We start from the raw sequence: 24,797 nt of genomic DNA, 5'->3' as shown, positions 1-24,797 counted from the left end.
TAGTGAAGTTAAGTAATTTATCTCATATTTATTAACCATGTTAATTAGAGGTGGTGTTTTCACTGTATATTGCTTAACAATTACTCCCTATTTTGAAATAAGGAAATTATTTTTCTATGCTCTTGGTTTTATACTTTTCACTTTTACAGTTCTTTTTAATCAACTTGGCATTGATTTTTGATAAGGTTAGACTCAAACATTAATTTTATCATATATTATTATAATAATCCCAAAGCCTTTATTGAAATCAATTGTCAAAACAGTTATTGAAGATTTTCTACTGTCCTTCATGGCTGTGTCTTTCAAAAGCCAAGGACCCATATAAGGGGGGGGTCTCTTCCAGTTTCTAGACATTTCTTGCTATTCTTGGGTCTCTATGAATCTTAATTATTCAATTCTACATTGCAATAATTATCATCAATTAATAATCAAGGTGACTATATAATTTATTTTTGAAACGGGGGTTATTTTGAGAAGGCATTCAATAAATCAAACTATCTGAGTTTTAGAAATATTGATTTATTCATGTGGAGCTCGATTTTATGCTACTGAACCTGAAGAAAATTCTACCCAGAACTGCCTTTAAAGATGAAACTGTGCCCCTAAAAATTGAAGTAACAGTAATACAATGTATACATTGTGTATAGCAAGCAAATTTTTAATTTTTAAAAATTGTCAGTATTAGAAGACAAAAAAACAGAAGAATTCATCTTTGTAAAGTTCACAAAATTATTTTTTACCTTCATCTATTTGTAAGAATCTGTCACTGGAATTTCTCAGAAATAAAGGGGTTTTTTTTTCCTTCAATATGATCATGTACAATTTGTTTTAAACATTACTGTAATCTTCAAATTTTAAATTTATAATTAATAACTTCTTTATTTTTGTTGAAAACTTGATTCCATGGTCCCTGAATACACAAGTATTTTAGAGAAGATACTCTTCAGGTTTTGAGTTACCTGCTAGGCTCAGAGTCAGCTCTGCTTCAGCTCTACTTTCGTTTTCCTTGTCTTTTTACACAATGTGAAATGCATAAATATTTTGCTAAAATATTTGTTAGGTACCATTTTTCAGCCTCTATTCAGATCATCTTTCTTTGAAAAGAATTTTTACTTGGAAAAATCTCTTTAAATCGGTTGATTCTATTTATGATTCTTTTGGATGCTTTACATTTATATGCTGGAAAATCATAGACCTTCTCTGTTTCATTCTGTTCCAGTCAGAACATAAATTTGTGCAATTAAAATAGGAAGTTCATCAGAAATTCTTCTCACAATCCAAGATATTCCAAATCACACTCCTGGAACTTGAGAATTAAATTCTGTGCACCATCTGAGCTCTCATTCTGAGACTTGTTCAGTTCCTCCCTTGCCTTTGTCAGGGTAATTTTCAATGTCTTTTTGCTTGCAAGGTCTATTTCCAACAATTGCAGTTCCCTCAGTTATTCAAAATCTGAAGTTTCTTAGCACGCTATTCACCAAATACTTGGATTAAAGATTTCCAACCAATTTTGAAAAAAATAACGTCAATTTTTAGAGAACATGTTTATAAAATTATTCAATAAGACTATTATGGTATGATTTAGCCACATCATCTCTAAACTTTGTGATTTTTGATTGGTCATTTCAGAGCTATGATTGTTTTTTCAATTTTTCCAGATCAATATAAAATATTGGATTACAATTCATTCAGTTTGTGGCCCTGGATTTCTTGTGTGTTTTCATTTTCTGTCAACCTGTGACTAGGGCTACTTTCATTTTTCTCCTCAGAGTAGCTTTTCATGGATTAGAGTGTATTTCTCTTTTGTCATCCCATTGCATGAGGTGATGGGAAACAGAAGGGCTAGAGCAGCTTTCTTCATTTTCTGGTTCATGGGTTTCCTCATCTGCTGCTTTCCTGAAGGATTCACAATATAACCTCACCATCTCTGAGAGGCCACTCTAAAGGAAGCTTTGACTTAGGGTGGCAGTTACTTTTATGCATCACATTGGCTAAGCTAAGGAATTCTCAGATAGCTGGCAAAAAAAAAAAACACACGATGTCTGGATGTGTCTGCAAGGGTATTTCCAGAAGAGACTGGTGTTTCCATCAGTGACTGCGTAAAGCAGATCACCTCACCTTCCTCAGTGTGGGTCAGCACCACGCAATCCTTTGAGGGCTCCAATAGAACAAAAAGATGGAGGAAGGGTACACGCTCGCTCTCTCCTTCTCTCCTTGAACTGGGAAATCCTGCTTCTCCTGCCCTCTGACACAGAGCTCCTGGTTCGAGGGGCTTTCTGACCCTGGGAGCCACACCGTCGCCACGCAGCCTGGTTCTCAGGCCTTGGACTCTGACTGTGTTCCACCACCAGCTTTCCTGATTTGCCTGACCGTGGGACCTCCAGGCCTCCAAGATTGTGTGAGCAAAATCTCATAATAAATCCCCTCTTATCAATCTCTATGCAGCCTATTGTTCTGTTTCTATGGAAAAGCCTGATTAATACACTCTGGATCATTTCTTTTCCTTCTGCTCCAGCCCCAGCCCCAGGCCCAGGCCCACGGGCATGCAGTATTTGCGGTCTCCCAGCCTCAGGAATCCCATTGCTTCCCCACGCTTCTTGATCTGCTTCTCCTCCTTGGGCTCTCTAACCTTCTTTCACTCTTGGTCTCAGTGTTTTTGCTCTGCTGACTTTGAACTCTGTCTCTCTAGTCTTCCCTTGGGATGAGGCTCTCTCCTGCAGGAGAGGACCTGCTGGTATTTCTCAGACTCTCAGGGGCTTTTTTCAGTCTGGTGTTACTGGAGGGCACCACCTCCCAGCTTTTTGTGCTTGCCAGCAACCTGTAGACTATGGGAACTTTCCACTTTGCCTGTGGTTCTTGGTCCTCCCAGGCTTGTACACTTAATGTTTGCTCCTCTCTTTTGAAGATGGGGATAGGTTGGCAGTATCTTGATTGCTGCAGAGTTGAGAAGTTTTTGAATGCCCCTGTTTGTGTCTTGCTATATTCACCCCAGAGAAATAAATTATACTGAGGACTTGGTTTCATCCCAACATTTCCTAGGGTCTTTGGAGATTCTCTGTCACCTCATTTTGTGGGGTAAGCCTCATTGTTTTTCCTTTCGATATGCTGATTAATCTCTCCTCTCTTTTTTAAAAATTATGCTATCTAAATGATCATATCAGTGGGATTATTGATTAATTTTGATTAAATGATAATAAGTAGAAGTGACCACTCTGCCTTTCAATCTTGCTATCCATAGATAACCATTATTAGGATTTTAAAATACTTTTTATAAACTTACATCGATACATGCTGGTTGCTAGAGACTGAGTTATGCTACCCCAAATCTGTATGTTGAAGCCCCACCTTCAATAAGAGGATATTTGGAGATGGAGCCTGTGGGAGGTATTAAGGATTAGGTTGGATCAGAAACATGGGGCCCTCATGATGGGATTAGTGTCCTTATAGGAAGAGGCACCAGAGACCTTGCTTCCTTTTCCTCTCTGCCACATGAGAACACAGCATACAAGCAGCCATCTGTAAACCAGGAATAAAGGCTTAACAAGAAAATGAATTAACAGGTACCTGGTACCTTAATTTGGCCAGCCTCTAGAACTGAGAGAAATTAGCTTTCTGCTGTTCAAGTCACCCAAACTATGGTAGTTTCATATGGCAGCCCAAGCTAACTAATACAGTAGTGTATTTAATGTTGTTTGTTTGTGTTTAGTCATATCCACACACAAACACCCATACTTTTAAAATACATATTTTCAGAGATTAAAAAATATGAGAATTTTAAATTTTAACCATTAGTATGAAATTACTTTGATAAACAGTTTTATCAATTGGCATTCTCACTAACAATGAATTTACTAAAAATCACTTCACTTTATTACCTCTAGTGTTGAATTTCATTAATCAGGGATATAAGATGCCAAATATTTCTGTATTTAGATGCACCCTGAAAGTATTATTTGAACTAGAATGGTAATGTTGTATGAAAATGCCACTGTCTTAAACTTTTCTTCAATTGTGTCAACTGATCAGTTATTATGTTTCTGACCCTCAGCAACTATGTTTAGACCATTGGAATTTTGAGGTGTTTTTCTCTGCTCATCCTTTTCCACATGCTGCTTTTTAAAGTATTATTATAACTTCATTTCAAACATACTACTTTTCTAAGCTTTGCTCTATTGATGTCCACTTATGTTTTAGTCCCAAGGAGATCTGATTTTGTATTTGTAACTTAAGCAGGATTATCAGTGTATTGGTCTGTTTTCATGCTGTTTTGATATAGACATGCCCGAGACTGGGCAATTTACCAAAAAAAAAAAAAAAAAAAAAAAAAAGAAGTTTATTGGACTTACAGTACCACGTGGCTGAAAAGGCCTCACAATCATGGTGGAAGACAAAGAGGAGTAAGTCACGTTTTACGTGGATGGCAGCAGGTAAAGAGAGAACTTGTGCAGAGAAACTTCTATTTTTAAAACCATCATCTTGTGAGACCCATTCACTATCATGAGAACCACATGAGAAAGAGCATGATTCAATCATCTCCCACTCACTGGTTCTCTCCCACAACATGTGGGAATTATGGGACCTAAAAGATGAGATTTGGGTGGGGACACAGAGCCAAACTATATCAGTTGGCATCATCTCTGTATCTGAGTCACACCACATGACACAAAATATGACTACTGATGAAGTCCTGGTTATTAACTAGCTCACCATCATCGGACTGATGCTCCTTTCATACCCTTAACTTCTGTAGAAGGTAGGACAATTAGTTGCAGAAAAAAACAGACAACAAACACTCTAGGAATCTTAACCTAAAGAAATATCAAGCAGTGGTAAGTAAAACATCATTCTTAAACTGCCTCAAAAATAAAAAATATTGGCCGGACTCGGTGGCTCACGCCTGTAATCCCAGCACTTTGGGAGGCCGAGGCGGGTGGATCACGAGGTCAAGAGATCGAGACCATCCTGGTCAACATGGTGAAACCCCGTCTCTACTAAAAATACAAAGAATTAGCTGGACATGGTGGCACATGCCTGTAGTCCCCACTACTTGGGAGGCTGAGGCAGGAGAATTGCCTGAACCCAGGAGGCAGAAGTTGCGGTGAGCTGAGATGGCGCCATTGCACTCCAGCCTGGGTAACAAGAGCGAAACTCTGTCTCAAAAATAAATAAATAAATAACAATTTTAAAAAAAATTAAAAAATTAAGCCAACATCGGAGGAATACATTTTTTTTTTAGATTGTGAGATAAAAAAATTGGCAGCAAGTGGCAACATATCTTACCACATGGTTATGGATTTAAATGGCCTGGATCCTCTCAGTCCTAACTCTCTTCTGTGTACTTTTCTAACTTCTGTCACTGTCTCTTAGCTACGACAGTGGGGAGGGTGAAGTTGGTAGCATTCTGCTTGTCTACACCCTACACAGGGGATATTGAGTGACGAAAAGCTTTATTTTCTACACTTACTTTTTCTTCAGGTTTCTTGCTGAAACAATTCAAGACATTTAATAGTCTTCATTTTATGTAATTAAAATAGCTCAAACTTAGACCAGTGCAAAAGGAAAATTGGTAAAGTGAATTACAAATCTGAAACTTAAAGTTTCAAATGAAGACTTGTCTCATTGTTGTAAAGGTGTTTTCTCATTATTCATTCACAAACTGCATAAGTTACTGTTATATATAACTTCTTTTTTTTTAAACAATTACAAAAAGTCATACATGGCATACCCTAAGTGTTTATAAACTCAGAAAAAAAAGATAAATGGATAAAGAACAGAGAAGAGGCCAGATGCAGTGGCTTACTCTCATAATCACAGCACTTTGGGAGCCCGAGGTAGGAGGATCACTTGAGCCCAGGAGTTTGAGACCAGCCTGGACAGCATGGCAAAACCTCATTTCTACAAAAAAATATAATAAAATAGCCATGTGTAGCATAGTCTCAGCTACTCAGGAGGCTAATGTTGGAGGATTGCTTGAGCCCAAGAGGTGGAGGTTGCAGTAAGCCAAGATTGTACCATTGCACTCCAGCCTGGGTGACAAAGAACCCATCTCAAAAAAAAAAAAAACAACACAAAACAAAACAAGCAAGCAAGCAAACAAACAAACAAAAACAGAAGAAGTATAGTCCCTGTGATTCCTTATATGCCATCTCTAGAACTCTAGAGTTTCATGTGATAGTTTCATGGCGGTGGGTATATTTAATATCACTGAACAGTAACTTTAAAGATAGGATGGTAAATTTTGTGTTATATGTATTTTGCACAATGAAAAATAGGTATTTACTGCATTACATTATTCTTCCCCTCTACTGCCTCATCTCCACAATCCTACACATCTCTACAGAGCCATGTCCTGGGAAGAGTTTGGTGAGTTTACTCTCTAACCTTTCCAATATACATATAAGAGGTAGACATATAGTTTTTAAATTTTAATTTAGATCAATTTATGTTTACAGTGATTGGTTTTTACTTCTTTAACAATATGTGTTGAAAATCTTTCTGTCAATTTTCATGACTCTCATTTACTGAATAGCCACACTTCATAGAAAATAGTATGAACTATTATTTAATTGTTCTGTTAATGGAGAATTAGAGTTTCCTCACTTTTTGTATCAATTAGATACACTGTTGTCTTACGTATCTTTAAACATACCTTTTGGCTCACATGTACAAGTCTTGCTGAAAGGTGCAGTTCTAGAATATGCTGAGATTAGCTCCAAACTATGGAGCTGGTGAAACTGGAATTTTTGGAGTTGCAAAAATTGGTGACAAATTAAAATACCAGCACACACAGGAGAGCCCCTACTACTCCCTTTCCTCACCATTCTGGCCTCTAGGTTTTTCTGTCTGCTGCATGTTTCCACCTGTGTGTGCTATGCGGCTTCTGTTACTTTGAGGTTCTGTTCTCCCTGTTGCTACTTGTAAGCCTCGTTCCATCACAGCCTTTCCCACAGAGGCATTCTGAGTGTCCTGATAATGCTACCCCCATGCACACCACATTCTTTACTGCTTTGGTAAATAGACTATCCTACGCGATGTCCCATGGGTTATGCTCAGCTAGGGTTCTGGCCTCAAGTGTCATATTCACTAGCATGCCTACTCCTCACTGCTCAGGACCTATACGCTTTCCTCCATTATCTCCTACTGGGGCTCTGCAGTTTTCTTTTTTTTGGGGGGCGGGTAGGAAGGCAGGAAGGGAGGGAAGGAGGACTGTAGGGAGGAAGGAAGGGATGAAGGAAGGGAAGAAGGGAGGGAGGGAGGGAGGGAGGGAGGGAAGGAAAGGGAAGGAAGGAAATCAAGCAATGAGAGAGACATTGCCCACCTGGATCTAGAGGTTTACAAGTTGATTTCTTTTTTTTGAGAGAAGGAAAGAAAAAAAAATAAGTAAAGGAGAGAAAGAAAGAGGAAGAGAAAGAGGGAGAGTAAACGGAAATATTGCTTTATTCTGAAAAAAAATTGGGTATTAATAATGGCCAATCAATGTTTCATTTAAACTTATGAGTAGGTGTGATGTGGTATTGACAAGAATGTATATTTTTTGTATTTGAAGTGGGGGGCTCTATAAATATTTGTTAAGTTTGTTCCGGATCTGAGCTCAAGTCCTTGATATCCTTATTAATTATCTGTCTCATTGAGTCTATGTCTTTATGTATCTGGGTGTTAGGATCGTTAGCTCTTGTTGTTGCATTGATCCTTTTACCACTGTATCTTTTTGCTTTAAAATCTATTTTATCCAATACGAGATTTGCACTCCTTCTTTTTATTTATTTATTATTTATTTTTGCTTTCCATTTGGTTGGTAAATCTTTCTCCATCCCTTTGTTTTGAGTCTTTGTGTATCATTGCATGTGAAACAGGTCTGGATGTAACATGCCGTTGGGTTTTGGCTGTGTCTTTTGATTGGGGGATTTAGTCGATTTAAATTTAGGGTTACTGCCATTTGATGTTAACTGGCTGTTTTATCCATTCGTTGGTGTAAATTCTTCTTTATGTTGGTGCTCTTTACTTTTTGGTATATTTTTAGAAAGGCTAATACTGGTTGTTTCTTTCTGTGTGTAATGCTTCTTTCAGAAGCTCTTGTAAAGCAGGCCTGGTGGTAATAAAATCTCTGAGTTCTTGCTTGTTCATAAAAGATTTTATTTTTCCTTCAGTTGTGAAGTTTAGTTTGGCTGGATATGAAATTTTGGGCTGAAGGTTCTGTTCTTTGAGGATGTTGAATATTGGCCCCCACTCTCTTCTGGTTTGTAAAGTTTCTACTGAGAGATCTGCTGTAAGTCTGATGGGCTTCCCTTTGTGGGTAACCTGACCTTTCTCTCTGGCTGCCCTTAGCATTTTCTTCTTTGTTTCAACTCTGGTGAATCTAACGATTATGTGACTTGGGGTTGCTCTTCTTGAGGAATATCTCTGTGGTGTTCTCTGTATTACCTGCGGTTGAATATTGACCTGCTTTGCTAGTTTAGGAAAATTTTCCTGAATAATATCCTGAAGGGTATTTTCCAGCTTGGATTCATTCTCTCCGTCACATTCAGGTACACCTATCAAACTTAAATTTGGTCTTTTCACATAGTCCCACATTTCTTGGAGACTTTGCTCATTCCTTTTTATCCTTTTTTCTCTAATCTTTTCTTCACGTTTTATTTCATTAAGTTGGACTTTGACCTCTGATATCCCTTCTTCTGCTTGAACAATTTGAGTGTTTAAACCTGTGCATACTTCTCGGAGTTCCTGTATTGTATTCTTCAGTTCCATTAATTCACTCATACTCCTCTCTAAGTTGTCTATTCTCAATAGGATTATATCAAACCTTTTTTCAAAGTTCCTAGTTTCTTTACATTGGGCTACAACATATTCTTTTAACTCACCGAAGTTTGTTATTATCCATTCCTTGAAGAGTACTTCTGTCATTGGGATGCGCTTGTTCTCCAACCAGCCTTGTTCCATTGTCGATGTGGAACTGTGACCATCTTTAGAGGGAGAGGCATTCTGACTTTGAATATTCTCAGCTTTTTTACTCTGGTTTCTTCCCATCATTGTAAATTTATCCTCCTGTCATCTTTGAATTTACCAACTTTCAGATTAGGTCTCTTGAGTGGGCGTCCAGGTTGTTAGTTCCCAGGGCCAGAGCAGCAGCGTTAAAACTGATGGTGCTTTTCTGCCCAGGATTCCCCTGTCAGGCTCTGAAGTTTTCTTTTATTGAGAGCCAATCACCGTTTCTTCCACACTTCCAAGAGCCACCCTGGCAGCATCTTAGCAGCTTTTCCAGATCATTCCAAGCTGTTACCTTTGTGACCCAAGAGGGTTTTCCCATCTTAACAAACTCTCCCTTATACAACTTTATTGTCCACCCCTCTTGATTCAGCTGCAGGGTCCTGAGTATTTCGCTGAGGTCATAACAGCGATCCAGTCACCTCCCACTAGGCCCCTCCTTCGACACTGGGGATTACAACTTGATATGAGATTTGGATGGAGACAGAAATCCAAACGTATCAATGCCCAAGTGTTAATTACAAAGTTACAGAGTCTCCAGAGAAAATTAAAATTTCAACTCCAGCAGATCTGCTACACAAGTTGGAGTTCTGATGGACTCTGACACTTTGGACAAGAACATCTGGGTCAACACACTAGAAATTCTGGACTCCCTAGAGTCTTCTGAACCCTCTGCACTCTGTCCCCTCTGCACTCTGTGCCCTCTGCACTCTGTCCCCTCTGCACTCTGTGCCCTCTGCACTCTGTGCCTGTCTCTCCTTTAGAGGCTAGTGCCCCCTTTGCTTTACAATGGCACAGACCATAAATGTTCCCTCGGAGTCTATCTATAGACCCACCTCTCCTGCTGACCACCAGTCCCAGAGTTTGGAGCAAACTTCAGCATATTCTAATTGGGAGATTGCCTGGCTTCTCAGTGGAGAAAAAGGACCATAAACTTCAAAAGCTGTATGACCTCAGCGAAACTCTCAGGACCCAGGAGCTGATTGGACAGCTGTTCCCCAGGGGAGCAGATGTCCCCCTTGCTGCTCTCATAACAGCGAGTTCTCAAAAGATCTGGTTGTTTAAAAGTGTGCAGCATCTCCCTTTTCTCTCTCTTCTTCCTTCTCCAGCCATGTAAGATGTGCCTGCTTAATCTTTGCCTTCCACCACAATTATAAGTTTCCTAAGACCTCCTAAGCCATGCTTCCTGTACAGCCTATAAAACTGGGAGTCAATTAAGCTTTTTTATTTGTTTCTTTTTTTTTTTTGAGACAGAGTCTCGCTCTGTTGCCAGGTGCCAGACTGGAGTGCAGTGGCGTAATCTCGGCTCACTGTAATGTCCACCTCCTGAGTTCAAGCAATTCTCCTGCCTCAGCCTCCCAAGTAGCTGGGACTACAGGCGTGTGCCACCATGCCCAGATAATGTTTATATTTTTTAGTAGAGATGGGGTTTCACCATGTTAGCCAGAATGGTCTTGATCTCCTGGCCTCGTGATCTGCCCGCCTCGGCCTCCCAAAGTGCTGGGATTACAGGCATGAGCCACTGTGCCCGGCAAGCCTTTTTCTATGTAAAGTACCCAGTCACAGGTAGTTCTTTATATCAATGCAATAATTGATAATAGAGGTGTCATCAGCAGGTCTTTTCACCCTTGGTTGCAGGGGATAAAGTATCTTTATGGCTGCCATGGAGACCCTCTGACTTCCACACTCTTTCAGAATACCCTTTGTTTTTTGCTCCATTGGCCATCCAATTTCACCATGTTTATAGCTACTGCTTCACCTATACCTCTTGGATGCCTGAGTTATTTATTTATTTTTTTGAGATGGAGTCTCACTCTGTCGCCCAAGCTGAAGTGCAGTGGTGCAATCTTGGGTCACTGCAACCTCTTCCTCCTGGGTTCAAGCAATTCTCCTGCCTCAGCCTCCTGAGTAGCTGGTACTACAGGTACATGCCACCATGCCGGGCTCATTTTTGTATTTTTTAGTACAGATGGGGTTTCACCATGTTGGCCAGGATGGTCTTGATCTCCTGACCTCGTCATCCGCCCACCTTGGCTTTATTGAGGAATGCATCCTGAACAAAACCTCCAGGAGATGAGAGACGCAGAGTTGGGCAGAGGAAGGAGCTGGATTGTTCTGTAGATAGAAGCCTCAGACAATCCAATGGGGAGCTCTTGACTTGGGCAAGTCTATCAGAATTGCCCTAATTGGGGCAGTGGGGCTGATCTCTTTTTTCTTTCATAATGGCTAGTTATTTAATGGGGTATAACCTTTGGACTTACAACAATTCCTAAGTAGGAATTTAGCTAAATACTGAAAGTATACAACCCTCCCACAGCCCGAAGAATTAGTGTCTCAGCCACTAAGAGACCATATTTTAATAACACACTGAAAGTTAGATTCTGAAATGACAATTCTGTGTGCATAATTCTGAGAGTTTGTGGAATAGATTTCTACGATGTCCTCCTACGAATATCCCTGACCATGATATTATCAAACTAGCCTCTCTTACACTGCCACCAAGATCAAATGTCTAAAATGCAAAATCTGTTATTCCAGAATCTTTGCAATTATTTTAGTGACATTCTGTTGTGTGCAGTCTAACTATGGTGAAATAGGCATATGCTTGTTTGTACAGCCTAGGCTCCATCCTCCATTCCTTTGTAGAGAACCCCACAACTTTGACTTGCCAGAGCCATGCTTTTTCATTTCTTCTACTTTACCTATAGCACGATGATTGTAACTTTCTGACAGCCCTGGTGAATGAGAAAATTTCACTCTTTCTCTAAATTTTACTCCATTAGAAAGATCGTTTAGAGATGTGCACTTAATCACATCAGAGTCAAGGAAGCACAGTGGAACTTTGGCTGAGGAGGAGTTGAGAGACTCTAAGGCTCAAGCCCTTATGATCAGGAATCAGTCTGAGAACAGAGCCAGTGGAATAGAATGCAAAGCCAAGTGATAAGAGGAAAAAGAAGCAAGTGGCCTGAATCCAACAAACCGGAAGCTAGTAATTTTAGTTACATGAGCAAAAATGATCCCAACTGATACTGAATTTTCAATCGAGAATAGGGTTTTGAAGTGGCCTGAATCCAACAAACCGGAAGCTAGTAATTTTAGTTACATGAGCAAAATGATCCCAACAGATACTGAATTTTAAATCGAGAATAGGGTTTTGAAGTGAGAGCAGTGACATTGTAAAATATGAGAGTGACTGCCTAAATCATGAAATTAGCTGGGCTAAGTTCTCGAGATAGGCAATATCCTAAGATGGAAAGTTGGGAATTCTTGTGATTTGGAAGTACAGGAGACACTTGAGCACAACCTGGTGGATAGTAAGTCTTGGAAGATACACCTGCGAGGGCAAAGATTAAAAACAGAGTAGGAAAAAGTCAGGCTATTACAATCAACAGGAAGAAAAGCCTGTCAAGCTGATGTTGAAACTAGCCCATCTGGCAACAGTGACGCCTCTGCTTTCAGCCTGTGATGGAAAAGAATTAGACGTCTAATCATTGGAAAATTTGCATGGATAGAAAAAGCAAATTCCTGATCTTAGGCTGAATGCAGAGAAAATACATGCTGGCTTTGCCATTGAAAATAACAGCAAAAACCAGAATTACTTTTGCACCAACCTAATATTTTAGAACCTTAGGGAATCCTGTTTCTCAAGGTCAATCCTGAGCACCTCGTGTTGTCCTTCTCTGCAGAGGAGGAACCAGTTGCTTTCATTGTTGGGATGCCGCTGGCATGGAGCCTGGAGGAAGACCCATACTTCCTTACTTTATGCCATTGATTCAAATTGCCCTGTTGTATAGGCTCAATTAATTGCCTCTAGTTCGTGGTCCTGAGCATAGATATTTATGAGTAAAGAAATGGACATTCACCAGCCAGATTTCAAATTCAGAGATTACAATTGAGCAAGAGTTTTGGCATTGGTCAATATCTTATGAAAATAACCAGAAAAAAATACCAGCTTGGTAATACATTCATTTACTATCATCTAGTAGTTTCTCTAGATATTTAAACATGCATCTATTGCTTCTACTTTTGTCATTTTAGTCCTAGAATTTATGTTTGATTCAATTTTAGGGTTTCTCTGATATAATTATTCATCATATTTTCTATTTTCTAGAACACAGTATTTAAAAAATATCTGAAATCTTATGCCCAATTTCTGGATCTCCTACAGCTTTGTTTTCACTGTTTGATTTTTCTCCAGAAATTCTGTTATGATGTTTTCTGATAGACTTGATAATTTGCTTATTACATTCCAAATAATGATGTGAAATACTATAGAGATAATTTTAAAATCTGAGTGATGTTATATCTCTCACGGGAGGTTTTTGTTTGTACCAATTAGCCAGTTAGGGTAGATACAGATCACCACAACTGATCAGTGATCAATCTGCTTCAGATTTAGGCTTCAGACCTTATAAGCGCTTGCCTTTTTTCTAGTTTCTTTCTTTCTACTCTGTGTGTGTTTGAGGCTCCTGACTACATGCCTGAGATATTTACTGTGGTCTCTCCCTTTCAGTGGACTTGAGTCACTTCCCTTCCCCTCACTCCCACAGTTGCTTCCTTCAGTTTAGCTGGAAAGCCTCTTCACTGTTGCTCCGAATTGACAAGCTCCTGAAGAGCAGTGTGGAATGTGGGACTTACTTGCTGTGTCACAGCTGCCACAGAGATATATTTATATTTTATTCAGCTTTCCTAGCTGGAAGAAGACTGTCTTCCAACAATGGAAGTGTAAGTTTCTCCTCTTTAGAGACATGGCTGTTCATGTTCCACAATGCTGTGCTGGGTGTGTTTGGGAGTGGTTGGCTTGTTATTTATCCACAATTGCCAGACTGCGAGAGCCGCATCTGTACCCAATGTTACGGTATATCATCCAGAGATCCTGGACCTGGAGGCAGACGTTGGAACCCCAAAATGAAAGGTGGGTTATATTATTTTAATAAATATTTTTTTTCTTCTCACTCTCTACCTTCTCCTTGTAATTATAGTAGCCTGTCTTTTGATTTGGGGGTATCTCCTCAACCCATGTCGTTTCTGCAAAAATAACTTCACTGCTGGATTTCTGAATAGAATGCATGATCAAGACTAACCTCTTCAACATGTTTCATCCTCTTGGTCATACTAATTAGTTCAAGGATGGACTCTAGGACAAAGCCAGACTCAGTAGGAGTACGATACCTCAATTATTGAGACTTATGTTCAACCTTGCATCTCCAGAAGCCACAACATGGACCTCAAAAATGAAGCCAGCACAGTGGAAGGAGCAATGAGGAAATTAGAGAGGCTGAGTTGAATATAAATACAGGCGAAGCCAGCTCTGTTCCTGCACGTTTTGGTCATAGAACTAAAAATAATCACTTTTCTTTTCTGAAATTAGTTTTAAGTAACTTTTCTGTTACTTTTCTGCAGAGGTTGTCTGTATTTGTAGAGGGGGGAGGACAGCTTATGTAAACTTGTGTTTTTTGAAGGGGTTTAGATGAGGAGGAGCATATCTGGATGCCTGTCATTCACTGAGGGTTCTGCATCCATTCCCCCAATCCTGGTGACGGCCTCAAATTTTCACATGCAGGTCAACCGTTCTTGCATTCAGCACATGCAGCCAGGCTGTGTGGATCAACCCCAGCTCCAGGTGTGGAACACATGAGGCAGATTAAGCCACAGCGATTGGTTCAAGAGTGAGCACTGGGCTTAAGCCTTTCCAATCACAGTGAAACTTGGTACTTCTGTGGGAGCTCTTGGAAGAGAATCTGTCATTTCTAATGGCCTTAAACTTTGAAGCATGTGGGATGGTGGCGGCTGACACAATCCTGCCATGTGAATGAAGCACCCACATGTAGGCAGAGCCAACACATCAGGAGTCAGAGCAGAGAGTTGGAAAATAACACTGGCAAAAGAAAAGATACTGTTTAATCCTGCGTATCCAGCTATGCCTGAAAGAAAGCTTACCATGGGACTCTTCAGTTACCTGTGTCAATACATTGATCTTTACTTAAGTCTATTTAAGATTCTTTTTCTGTTGCTTTCAACAGAAGAATCCTAACTGATGCTGTATGTGGTTAGTTGTTCCTGAGGGGATTGGATTATGTAGGCATAAGCAACTTTCATGCAGCATGTATTAGAATAAAAGACAACATAAGATCCTATTGAATTATTTCTTTACACATATCCACTTTCACTCAATAATTATTGATATGTGCTGTCACTCTGTTCACTGCTGTAAATACAAAAAGACACACTGCCCAAGAGGAGCTTACAAGAAAGTAAAAAAGAAGAAAAAAGGAAGATGTATAAATAAACACAGGCAATATTTATGGGCACCTGCCAAGATCAAAGTTTCTATTGCATGTATGGTTGACCTGATACAAATGATCCCTGATGGAATTTCAGGAAGTCCATGAACCCCACAAAATATTGAGTGTATGAGCCTGTGAACCTACTTTAAAGAGAGTGTGCAGAGCTGTCATCAGAAAAGCAAGGAGATACTTTAAGAAATGGTTAAGAATTACTGATGAATATATTATTGTGGAAACACAAAATTTAAAAAAGCCAAGATTAAAATTGTAACTGCGTTGAGAATATGTTAAGGAAATGCTCATATTTCTGTTCCTAGAAAAATACATGGTTGCTACTCAATATACATTGGTGAAATGAATTAACAAATGACTAACTCATTCAGTCTGGAACAGTCAAGGAAGATATCAAGGAAAAATTAATGTGTGAGTTGAAATGTAATGAAGGAATCAGAATTTACAAGGCAAACTGGACAGGTAACGTATCTGTTCTTTTGTGATGGTAAGTTTATATAATCTAAAATTTAACTTTTGAGCCCTCAAAAGCAAAGTATAAAAATATCTACCCATATTTTGGACTGTCAGTACCATGTGGTCAAGGGTGCATATTTACATTGCTCACCCTTGAGTCAAGGAGAACAAGACATCCACTTAACACTTAGTGGTTGCAGAATAAATAATGTTTCATAATGAATTAATAAGTGAATACACATTGCACAATATTATGGAATTCTAACCCTTTGTGTTTGTAAGTTTGAGGAGGATATATCTATAACTATCAGGAGATTAATCTGCCATACTCATAAAATGCTTGAACAGGTAAGAGTTTATTTTCCTTTCAATATAGCTATAATTATTTTTCCACTTTTATTTTAGGTTCACAGGTACATGTGCAAGTTTGTTATATTGTGTGTCACAGGAGTTTGATGCACAAATGGTTTCATCACCCAGGCAGTGAGCATAGCACCTGATAGGTAGTTTTTTCACATTTCCCCTCCCCCTACTCTACCCTCAAGCAGGTCCTGGTGTCGATTGTTCCCCCTTGGTGTCCACATGTACTGAATGTTTAGCTCCAAACTGTAAGGGAAGACATGCACTTTTTGATTTTCTGACCCTGTGTTGATTTGCTCAGGATAATGGCCTCCAGCTCCATCCATGTGGTTGCAAAGGACCTGGATTTTGCAACATGTCCTCTTCAGTGACTATATAGTATTCCATGGTGTATATGTACCACATTTTCTTTATCTGGTCCACTATTAATGTACATCTAGGTTGATTCCATGTCTTTGCTGTTGTGAATAGCGCTGTGATGTGCATTAGAGTGCATATGTCTTTTTTGGTAAAATGGTTTATATTCTTATGGCTATATACTCAGTAATTAGATTACTGGGTGGAATGGTAGTTCTAAGTTTTTTTGGAAATCCTTCAAACTGCATTCCACAGTAGCTGAACTAATTTACATTCCCACCAGCAGTGTATAGGCATTCCTTTTTCTCCACAACCTCATCAACATATGTTACTTTCTGACTTTATAATAAGTCACTCTGACTGATGTAAGATGGTATCTCATTGTGGTTTTGATTTGCATTTCTCTAATGATTCCTGATGTTGAGAACATTTTCTATATGCTTTTTGGCTGCATGTATGTATTCTTTTCAGAGGTGTCCATTCATGTCCTTTGCCCATTTTTAATGGAGTTGTTTGTTTTTTGATTGTTGATTTAAGTTTTTTTTTAATAGATTCTTTGTCAGATGTATAGTTGTCTGCTTTCTCTGTTGATAGTTTTTTGCTGTGCAGAAATCTTTAGTTTAATTGGACCCTACTTGTCTATTTTTGACTGTGTGGCAATTGCTTTTGGAGATTTCATCATGAAAACTGTGTCAGGGCAAAGTCCAGAATGGTATGTACTCAGTTTTTTTCTAGTTTGTAGGCCAGGCACGGTGGTTCAAGCCTGTAATCCCAGCACTTTGGGAGGCCAAGGTGGGCAGATCATGAGGTCAAGAGATCGAGACCATGGTGAAACACCATCTCTAATAAAAAAAAATACAAAAATTAGCTGGGTGTGATGGCACACAGCTGTGGTCCCAGCTACTTGGGAGGCTGAGGCAGGAGAATTGCTTGAACCTAGGAAGTGGAGGTTGCAGTGAGCTGAGATCACTCCACGGCACTCCAGCCTGGTGCCTGGCAACAGAGCAAGACTCTGTCTCAAAAAAAAAAAAAAAAATTCTTCTAGTTTGTATCATTTTAGGTCTTACATTTAAGTCTTTAATCCCTCTTGAGTTGATTTTCATCTTTGTTGAAAGGAAGGGGTCCAGTTTCATCTTCTGCATATGACTAGCCAGTTATCCATGCACCCTTTGATGAATAGGGAACCTTTTCTTTATTGCTTGTTACTGTCAACTTTGTTGAAGATCAGATGGTTGTAGGTGTGAGGCTTTATTTCTGGGTTCTCTAATCAGTTCCTTTAATCTAGGTGTCTATTGTTGTACTAGTACAGTGCTGTTTTGGATACTGTAACCTTGTAGTATAAAGTTGAGTAGTGTGATGCCTCAGGCTGTATTCTTTTTGTTTAGGATTGCTTTGGTGATTTGGTCTCTTTTTTGGTTCCACATAAATTTTACAATAGTTTTCTCTAATTCTGTGAAAAAAGTGACATTGGTAGTTTGATAGGAATAACACTGAATCTGTACATGGCTAATTGCTATTATAAGTGACCAGTATGGCCATTTTAACAACATCGATTCTTCTTCTCTATGAGTATGGAATTATTTTCCATTTGTTTGTGTCCTCTCTGATTTCTTTCAGCAGTGTTTTGTAACTCTTGTTGTACAGCTCTTTTATCTCCCTGGTTACCTGTATTCCTAGGTATGTTATTATTTTGTGGCTATTGTGAATGAGACTGTGTTCTTGATCTGGCTCTCAGCTTGGATGTTTTTTGGTGTATGGAAATGCTACTGATTTCTGTACATTGATTTTGTATCCTGAAACTTTACCAAAGTTGATTATCCATTCTAGGAGTCCTTGGGCAGATTATGGAGTTTTCCAAGTATAGAGTCATGTTGCCTGAAAACAGAGATGGTTTGACTTTCTGTCTTCCTATCTGGAAGCCTTTTTCTTTTTCTTTTTCTTGACTGATTGCTCTAGCTTGGACTTCCAGTACTATGTTAGATACGTGTGATGAGAGTGGACATCCTTTTCTTGTTCTGGTTCTCAGTAGGAGTGCTCCCAGCTTTTGCCCATTCAATATATGTTGGCTGTTGGTTTCTCATAGGTAGCTTTTATTATTTTGAGGTGTGTTCCTTCAACACTTAGATTGTTGAGTGTTTTTAACATAAAGAGATGTTGAATTTCACTGAAAGAATTGTCTCTGTCTATTGAGATAATCATGTCATTTTGTTTTTAGTTTTGTTAATATGATGAATCACATTTATTAGTTTGCATATATTGAAACAACCTTGCATTCCAGGAATAAAGCTTACATGATTGTGGTAAATGAGCTTTATGATGTGCTGCTGGATTTCGTTTGCTAGTATTTTGTTCAGTATTTTTGCACCCATGTTCATTAGGGATGTTAGCATGAAGTTTTTTCTTTGTTTTTGCTTTATCAGCTTTTGGTATCTGAATGACGGTGGTCTCATAGAATGAGTTGGGGAGGAGTCCCCACTTCTTCATTTTTAGGAATATTTTCAATAGAGCTGGTACCAGCTCTTCTTTATATACCTGGGAGAATTTAAATGTTAATTTGTTTGGTCCAGGGCTTTTTCTGGTTGGTAGTTTCTTTTCTTTTTCAACTAATTCAATTTTGGAAGTATAATTGATCTTTTCAGGATTTCACTTTTTTCATGGCTCAATCTCAGGTGGTATGTTTATAGGAATTTATCCATCTCTTGTAGGTGTTCTAGTTTGCTGAGGTGTTTGTAATGGTCTCTAACCGTTTTTTTTCCTCTAAGATCAGTAGAAATGTCACCTTTGCATTTCTGATTGTGTTTATTTGGATATTTCTCCTCTTAAAAATCTAGCTAGCTTCCTGTCGATTGTGTTTATTTTCTCAAATAACAAACTTTTGGTTTTGTTATACGTTGGTAGGAATTCTCACATCTCAACTTCCTTCAGTTCAGCTCTGATTTTGCTTAATTTATTTTCTGCTAGCTTTAGGGTTGGTTTGCTGTTATTTTTCTAGTTCCTCTAGGTGTGATGTTAGGTTGTTAATTTTAGCTCTTTCTAACTTCTTTATGTAGGCATTTAGTGCTATAAATTTTCCTCTTAACGCTGCATTATTTAGAATATTTTATCTTTATTTTCATTAGTTTCAAAAATGTTTTTGATTTCTGCCCTAATTTTATTCTCTACCCAAAGTCATTCAGGATCATGTTGTTTAATTTTCATGTCATTGTATGGTTTTAAGAGATCTTCTCGGTATTGATTTCTACTTTTATAGTGCTGTAGTCTGAGAGTGTGGTTGGTATGATTTTGAGTTCTTCAACTTGTTGAGAATGGCTTTATGGCTAAGCATGCGGTCAGCCTTAGAGTACATGCCATACGGAGATGAGAAGAATGTATATTTTGTTGCTGTTGAGTGTAATATTCTGTAGATATCTGGTAGGTCCCTTTGGTCAACTGTCAAGTTTGTGTCCTGAATATCTTTGTTAGTTTTCTGCCTCACTAAGCTGTCTGATACTCTCAGTGGAGTGTTGAAGTCTTCCACTAGTATTCTGTGGTTATCCAAGATTCTTCAAATGTTTCCAAGAGCTTGTTTTATGACTCTGGGTGCTCCAGTGTTGGTTTCATATATACTTAGAAGTTAAGTCTTTTATTTGAATTGAACATTTTATCACTATGTAATGACTTTCTTTATCCTTTTATAAAAAAATCATTTAGTTTAAAGCCTGTTTTGTCTGAAATAAGAATAGCAACTCCTTTTTTTCCCCATTTGCTTGATATATCTTTCTCCCTCCCTTTGCTTTGAGCCAATGGCTGTCACTGCATGTGAGATGATTCTGTTGAAGGCAACATATTATTAAGTCTTGCTTCTTTCTCCAACTTGCCATTTTGTGTCTTTTTTTTTCTTTTTCTTTTGAGACAGAGTCTCTGCCCTCCAGGCTGGAGTGCATGGCACAATCTTGACTCACTGCAGCCTTGACCTCCCAAGCTCAAATGATACTCCTAGCTCAACCTCCTGAGTACTTGGAACTACAAGCATGTGCCACCATGTCCAGATAGTTTTAATTTTTTATGTAGAGATAGGAACTTGCTATGTTGCCTAGGTTGGGCTCAAGCAATCTTCCTGCCTTGTCCTCCCAAACTGCTGAAATTACTGGTTTAAACTACCATGCCCAGCCACCATCGGTGTCTTTTACAACAGGCATTTAGCCCATTTACATTCAAGGTTAATATAGATATGTGAGGATTTGATCCTGTCATCGTGTTATCAGCTAGTCGTTATGTAGTCTTGATTGTACAGTTGCTTTATAGTATCAGTAGGCTATGTACTTGAATGAGTTTTTGTGATGGAAGATACTGATATTTCCCTTCCATGTTTAGCACTCCCTTGAGGATCTTTTGTAAGGCAGATATATTGGTTATGAATTCCCTTAGCATTTGCTTGTCTGAAGAGGATCGTATATGTCCTTTGTGTATAAAGCTTATTTTGACTGGATATAAAATTCTTGGATGGAATTTCTTTTCTTTAAGGATGCTGAATATAGGGCTCTGATCTCTTCTGGCTTGTGACGTTTCTGCTGGAAGGTCCACTGTTCGCCTGGTGGAGTTCCCTTTGTATCTGACTAGCACCCTCTCTCTAGCTGCCTTTAATAATTTTTCTTTTGTATTGACTTTGGAGAACCTGATGAGTATGTGTCTGGGGGATGTGGTAATCTTTTATCTTGCCGGGCTTCTCTGAATTTTCTGAATTTGTATGTCAACCTCTCTAGCAAGGCTGGGAAAATTTTCATGGAAATACTCTCAAATATGTTTTCCAAGTTGCTTGCTCTCTCTCCATCTCTTTCAGGAATGCCAATGCATTGTAGGTTTGATTTCTTTACATAATCTCGTGTTTCTTGGAGATTTTTTTAATTTAAAAATTATTATATCTTTATTTTTTTCTGCCTCTGTTGATTGAAAGGAGTGGTCCTTGAGTTCTGAGATTCTTTCCCCGGTGTGGTCTTTTTCTGTTATTAATGCTTCCAATTGCATTCTGAAATTCATACAGTGAATTTGTTATTTCCAGAAGTTCAGTTTGTTTCTTTCCTAAAGTGTCTATGCCATCTTGCAATTCTTGGATCATTTTATTCTATTTCTTAGATTGGGTTTCAACTTTCTGTATGTAGTTGAGCTTCCTTGACATCCAGATTCTGGATTATTTGTCATTTCAGCCATTTCACTTTGTTTAAGAAGCACTGCTGGTAGCTAGTGCAGTCATTTGGAGGTAAGGACTCTAGAGTTGCCAGAGTTCTTGCACTGATTCTTTCTCATGTATGTGGGCTGATGTTCCTTTAGTCTTTGAAGCTGTTGTCTTTCAGATGGGGCTTTTTTGCTTTCATACTGTTTGGGGGACTGGAACTAGGCTTGTGGCTTTGTTCTTTGGCCCCTCAAGGTTAAGCACCTTCTGTGCTAGACTGGCTGAGGTGTGCCCTGTCTGCTGGCAACAACACTCTGATAGGGCCTGCTGGCAAAAACACTCCAGTAAGGTGACTATGGGTCCTCACACACAGGCATACTGGTAGAACAGTGGGGATCCTTGCACATGTATGTGCTGGCCAGGGGTCCTCACAGGTCTGTGTGTCAGCAGGGCAGCAGGGGAGGCCATGGGTGTGTGCATGACCCCTGAAGGGAACGCTGTGGCTGGATGCACTCTTTGGGCAGTCTGTCTGCAAAAGTGCTCTGACAGTTAGGTGGGGTCTACCTGCAAAATATCTATGGCAGTGGCCACTGACAAACTGAGGCTGTGCTGCAAGCATGTGTGGCCAGGCAGGGATCCTGGGAGAGGCTAACAGACTGGGGGATCACTCAGATCAGACTGGCCCTGTCCTATGGGCAAGACAGCCCTACTCTGACAAAGTCTGGCAGCCAAGAGAGGCTAGAAACACCTAGAGGACTATGGCAAGCCTTGGGGGACGGGAGCCCATGGCGTTATTCCGCTGCGGCCATCCCATGCCAAACCCTCTGGGCCCCACATAGGCTTGAGTTCTGTCTCTTTCAACTCTCTGAACAGTTCTCCCTGCCAGGTCAGATGTCCCTGGGGGTGCTGAGGTCTTCCACAGCTGAGATCCCGGACATCCATGGAAAGAGTAGGCCATTCCATGCCTGTCTCACTCAGCCACCCCTAGGAGCTGCTCAGCCCAAGGAATGAGTCCTACTACTTGGCAATCCTGTGAAGAGTTCCCAGCTTCCTTCTGTTCCAGCCCAGGGTCTGTATCCTCCCTCTGTCCACTCTCAATGCCTTATTCCCAAAGATCCATTTGGAGTGAGTCAGTCTACTTGATGGTCTGGTCTCTCTCTATGGGAGAAGCTCTTCCTGGCTGCATCTAGTCAGCCATCTTGGCTGTCCCCCAGAGTATACATTTTTAACAAATAAAAGATGTATGGCTTTATACATTTTAATTTTATAATTTATTATGTGCTTTTCCCACTTAAATCTTCTTTCAAAGTCTTATCTATTTTTTAGTTATTTTAATATTTAATTATTTAACATGCCTAGAAACTATTGAGAAATTAAATACCTAAGAGAACACGTATCCCACTACCGATTGTCCCAGAACTATATATTGTGTAATACTTTTCTTTATCCTTTATCATATACTAAATTCTTACATATACTACGCCTTTTTCCTGCCATTTCTAGTTTATACTGCTATTTGCCTACTACTGGCCCGCTTAAACATTTATTTAATTATTATATCATTAACATATGTTTTAGCACCTGGTAGGGTTATCACCTCATTACTTTTATTTGTTCATTTAAAAATATGCCTGCATTGAAATACTCCCCAAATGGGTGGCCTGTCCCCTTGGATATAGATATCTTAGGTGTGTTTCCCTTTTCCCTGCTGGCAATTATTTTTCTCCTGACCTCTGCTCTTACCATCCCTGTGGGTTTTAAAGTCTGTGAAGTAGGTAGAGAAATGTATCACAGAGTCCACTGTTTTGTGGATGCATCTGATCTCAAATTGTGATCCAATTTGTAGTGAGTGTCACAAAGCTGTTCTCTGTGTTGCCTTCTGGGAACAAGTGCCAACCAGATAGTAATGTCCAGCAAAGGTTCTTTGAGATCTCCCTGCTGGCCTCATCCATGCTCTGGCTGGAGATTCTTTTAGAGCTGGCGGGCAGAGGCTGGATCTTGCATCAAATATCAATGGAATGAGGAAGTCACCATTTATGTACCCTGTCTACTCTGCTTTCCCTGTGAACATACTGAGGTTAGTGCCAGAGCACCAGGAAGGCTGTCTGAAGGTGGAGCCAGATGTTTCTCAGGACAGCTGCAAGTTGCTGCAGGACCATGGTTAGTGGGGCGCCATTCTAGATTCTATTTATAATTTCAGATAAACTTTATAATTTGTCATGTTCTATAATAATCTTCTTTTAATTAAAATCATACAGGATAAATAATATTTATGCACTTATATAAGGCAAGCCCAAATATAATAGGTCTAAAGCCCATTATACCTTTTGATGAATCAGAAGCTAACTCTGAAAAGGTTTCTATCAATTTGTTTTTTTTTTTTTTTTTTAAAAAGGGTCTCACCCTGTCACCTAGGCTGGAGTGCAGTGGTGCCATCTCTGCTCACTGCAACCTCTGCCTCCTGGGTTCAAGCGATTTTCCTGTTTCAGCCTCCAAAGTAGCTGGGATTATAGGTGTATGCCACCATACCGGGTTAAGTTTTGTATTTTTAGTGGAGACGGGGTTTCACCATGTTGGCCCTGCTAGTCTTGAACTCCTTACCTCATGTGACCCACCCACTTGCTTTGGCTTCCCAAAGTGCTGGGATGACAGGCTTGAGCATCCATCCCCTGGTCAGTTTGTACTTCCCAAGTTTAAGGATGAAATGAAATTAAATAGCCTAATGTCTATGCATAACATTTTATGTGTTTTATTAGATACAAACTTACTTAAAGTGGCACCAAAAGTGATGTATTAACTTAAAAATGCATTTTTTACACTCTCAAACATTATGAAACTCTATTATTCAAAATTTTAACTTGTGTGTTTGATTTGACACTGGAACCTTTACCGTCACTAGAGTCACCTGTGAGGTCACCTAACTTATCATCAACTTCATTCTGCTGACAGGCAACATTTGGGTCATTCTATGATGACATCACTGGAAAATTTTGTACTAAATCAGAGAAACCATGCATATAATAATGAGACTGTTCTTCCCCCTTTTTATATTAGAAAACCCCAAAAGTGTGTGTTATTAACAAATGCCACATGAACACTTTTTATACTTTTTCTACCATGATTTTAAAAAATCCACATTTAAAGTAATGTCTAGTGATAATACTTGCTATTGTAAAATCTTTACCACAGAAATA

General features: G+C 39.2%; 1 protein-coding gene across 1 annotated transcript in view; it reads right to left on the bottom strand.

Moving 5' to 3' along the window:
* Nucleotides 1–24,797, bottom strand: part of LOC144576888 (uncharacterized) — a 42,234-nt gene that overhangs the window by 10,732 nt on the left and 6,705 nt on the right. The window lies entirely within an intron of this gene.

The sequence above is a fragment of the Callithrix jacchus genome, chromosome 1, assembly GCF_049354715.1.
Source record: "Callithrix jacchus isolate 240 chromosome 1, calJac240_pri, whole genome shotgun sequence".
NCBI lineage: Eukaryota > Metazoa > Chordata > Mammalia > Primates > Cebidae > Callithrix > Callithrix jacchus.
This window is presented reverse-complemented; position numbering and strand designations above follow the sequence as displayed.